General features: G+C 33.0%; 1 pseudogene; it reads right to left on the bottom strand.

Annotated features, from left to right (window-relative positions):
- Nucleotides 1–3,426: 3,426 nt before the first annotated feature.
- Nucleotides 3,427–3,527, bottom strand: LOC118022928 (annotated as a pseudogene).
- Between the last annotated feature and the right edge of the window lie 776 nt (nt 3,528–4,303).

Below are 4,303 nucleotides of genomic sequence, written 5' to 3'. Positions count from 1 at the left end.
TAAAAAAGAGTAATACCCATTTATGATTAAAAATCTCACAGCAAATTAAGAATAGAAGGGAACTTATTCAACTTGATAAGAACATCTACCAAAACCCATCACCATTTTCAATATTGTGCTGGAAGTCCTAGCTAATGGAACAAGTCAAGAAAAATAACTAAAAGGTACACAGATTAAAAAGGAAGAAATAAAACCATCTTTGTTTGCAGATGACATGGTTGACTATGCAAAACTCCAAAAGAATCAACAACAAAGAACTCCTGGAACTAATGTGAGCATAGCCAAGCTTGCAAGCTACAAGGTTAACATACAAATGTCAAGTTCTTTCCTACATACCAGCAATGAACAATATAAAATTAAAATTAAAAATGCATAAACATTTAGCACATTAAAAAGTACAGAACTAAAAAAACTGATGAAAGAAATCAAAGAACTAAATAAATGAAGAAATATTCCAAATTCATAGATAGGAACACTCAGTATTGTTAGGATGACAGTTACTCCAACCTTGAGCTACAGAATCATTACTATATCAATCAAAATCTCAGCATGTTATTTTGTAGACGTTGACTGATTCCGAAGTTCATATGGAAAGGCAAATGACCCAAAATAAATCCACACAACACTGAAGATAAAGAAGTTGGAGCACTAACACTCTCTGACTTCAAGATTTACTACAAGGATACAGTAATCAAGACTCTGTGTATTGTCAAAAGAATAGACAGATCAATGAAACAGAATAAAATGCTCAGAAATAGATCCACACAAATACAGCCAACTGATCTTTTACAAAAGAACCAATACAATTCAGTGAAGAAAGGTGTCATTCAACAAATGCAGGTGGAACAACTGGATATCCACATTAAGAAAATGAATCTAGGGACAGGCTTTAAACTTTTTTAAAAAATTCAAAATTCATCACAAACCTAAATGTACAATGCAAAACTAAAAGACTTCTAGAAGATAAAACAGAAGAAAATCTAGGTAACTTTGGGCTTGGGAATGATATCTTAAGAAACCAAAAGCATGATCCATGAAAAATAAAACCTGTTAAGTCAGATGTCATTAAAAATTTCTGCTGTGCAAAAAACACTCTTAAGAGAATAAAAAGGCTAGCCACAGACTAGGAGAAAATTATTTGGAAAACACATACATGATAAATGACTTGAATCTAAAATATACAAAGAACTCTTAAAACCTAACAGTAGAAAGCAAACAATCCAATTAAAAAACAGAAAAGATTTGAACAGACACCTCACAGAAGATATACAGATAGCAAATAAGCTTATGCAAAGATGCTTAACATCCTATAGCAATTAGGAAATTGCATATTAAAATAATGAGATACCACTATACACCTATCTGAATGGCTAAAATCCAAAATGCTGACAAAGATGTCTAGAAACAAGAACACTTATTCATTGCTGGTAGGAACAGAAAATGGATCAACCACCTTGGAAGATAATTTGACAGTTTTTTATAGAGTTAAACTTACTCTTACCATATGAACTAGCAATCTTTCTCCTAGATATTTACCCAAACAAATAGAAAACTTATGTCCACAAGACTCCACACTTGGATGTTCATAGCATGTTCTTAATTTTCTCAAACTGTAAACAACCAAGAGGTCCTTAAAAGGTTTTTAAGAGGTGAAAACAAACTGCTATACATCTCTACAGTGGATTATTATACAGTGATCTTTAAAAAATTAAGCTACTAAGCCACAAAAACATGGAGGAAACTTAAATGCATATTGTGTAGTGAATGAAATAAATACCTTTTTACTTTCTGTATTTCTGATTTTTTCATACCCGGAGACTTCCTTACTCTGGAGAGTGTGTGTCTCCGTGGCTACCTGTGTCTCCTAGGGTAGCTAATTCCTTATAGATAGTAAAAATTTACCTGGGAGTAAGCCTTTCACATGCAAACTAACCAACCAGAGCACAAACTTAAACTTTCTTTACTGGGCCACTATTCCGTTGCCCTAATCACCCCAGAGCCATATACTAGCAACTAGGGACAGCATTTTGTCACAAAGCCTTCTGAAATTGTTCAAACTAATCAATCCTAAGCCTGCTTACCCTATCCCACCCATTCCTTTCTGCAGAAATCACAGTGAAGTCTCTTGCCCATGTTTTTCCCTTGTTTTTTCTACCTCAAAACAGACGCTGGTGCTTCCCCATGTAAGCCTATGTTGCATGCTGTACCTCCAGTAAGTATAAAAATGTCTCCCTTCCTGACAGTCATCTCTGTGTCTGTCTTACCATACCTGATTAAAACAAATCCTGGGTCAATTTTTTAAAAAGCTACTCTGAAGAGGCTACATACTGTATGATTCCAACTATATGACATTTTGTAAAAACAAAACTATAAAGACAACGAAATTATCAATGGATGCCATGGAATAGGAGGGAGAGATGAATAGTTGGAGCACAGGGGATCTTTAGGGCAGTAAAACTATTGTGTGATGTTGTAATGGTGTAACATGATGCTATATGACACATGACATTATGCATTTTATAAACTCATACAACTATACAACACAAAGAGTGATTCCAAATGTAAATTATGAGCCTCAATTAATAATATATCAATGTTGATTAATAAATTATAAGGGGGTCCACTTCATCTAAAGGATAGTTCAAGTTCAGTGTTTCCTTGATGATTTTCTATCTGGATGATCTATCCAATGTTGAAAGAGAGGTAATGAAGTCCTTTACTATTGTTGTATTTCCATCTATTTCTCCCTTCATATCTGCTATTCCTTTAATATACTGAGATGCTCCAATGTTGAACACATATATATTTACAATTGTTATGCCTCTTGATGAACTGACCTTCTTCTCTTGTTAAAGCTTTTTACTTAAAGTATATTTTGTCTGATAGAAGTACAGTCGCCTTATATTTTGGTTTTCATTTGTATGGAACATCTTTTTCCATTCCTTCACTTTTATCCTATGTATGTCCTTAATACTGAAGTGAGTCTCCTATAAGCAGCACATAATTAGGTCTTATTCTTACAATCTTTCAGCAATGTTATTCCTTCATTTTGAGAATTTAATCCACTTACATTTAAATAATTATTGATAGTTAAGGTCTTATTATTGCCAATTTATTGATAGTTAAGGTCTTATTATTGCCATGTTTTCTGGCTGTTTTGTAGTGCACTTGTTCCTTTCTTCCTCTTTGGCTATCTTCCTTGTGAATTGATGATTATCTGTAGTACCATGCTTTGACTCCCTTCTCTTTATCTTTTCTGTATCTACTATTGATTTTGCTGTTTGGTTACCACAAGGTTTATATAAACCATCTTACAGATATAATAGTCTATTTTACACTGATAAATCAATTTATAATCAATCAAATAATAGTCTATTTTACACTGATAAATCAATTTAAATCCACAAACTCTACTCTTTTATCCCCATGCATACATTTCATTTTTCGTGTCATCCTTTGCACAGGGCCATGCTAATCTTCTCTGTATCATGCCAATTTTTAAGTATATGTGCTGCTGAAGTGAGCACACACATTTCATTTTTCATGTCACCATTTGCCATTTTTTAATGTGTATACAATAACAAATGATTGTAGCTAGGGTTATTTTTAATACTCTTGTCCTTTAACTGTTATACTAAAAACAAATGGTTACATATTACAGTATTCAAGTAACAGAATTTGAGTATATAAGTACCTTTACTAATGTGTTTTATATTTTCATATTTTTTCATGTTATTAATTAGTGTCATTTTATTTAAGCTTAAGTAACTCCTTCTAGCATTTCTTGTAAAGCAGGTGAAGTGGTAGCTTTTTGTTCATCGGGGAAAGTCTCTCTCTTCCATTTCTGAAGCAAAGCTTGGCTGGATAACATATTTTTAGTTGGCAGCTTATTTCTTTCAGCATTAGAATATATACACCCACTCTTTCCTGGCCTGCAAGGTTAAATCCATTGATAGCATCATGTGTGTTTCCTTGTAGATGAGGACTTTTTTGTCTTCCTGCTTTAAAATTTTGTCTTTATTAGATAGTTTTATTATAATGCATCTTGGAGAAGCTCTCTTTGGGTTAAATCTAGGGACCTATGAACTTCCTAAACTTGATTGTCCAAATTGTTCCTCAGATTTGGGAAGTTCTCAGTCATTATTTCTCTAAATAAGCTTTCTGTCCCTTTCTCCATCTCTTCTTCTTCCAGGACTCCACAATGTATAAATTGCTTTTCTTCATGGTCTCCCTTAATTCATATAGGCTTTCTTAACCATTTTAATTTTTTTCTTTGTTCTTCTCTAACTGAATAGTTTTAAAA

Source organism: Mirounga leonina, unplaced genomic scaffold, assembly GCF_011800145.1.
Source record: "Mirounga leonina isolate KUSES-001 unplaced genomic scaffold, KU_Mleo_1.0 Mir_177, whole genome shotgun sequence".
Lineage (NCBI taxonomy): Eukaryota > Metazoa > Chordata > Mammalia > Carnivora > Phocidae > Mirounga > Mirounga leonina.
Note: the sequence above shows the minus strand (reverse complement) of the source record. Positions and strands in the feature narration are given on the sequence as shown.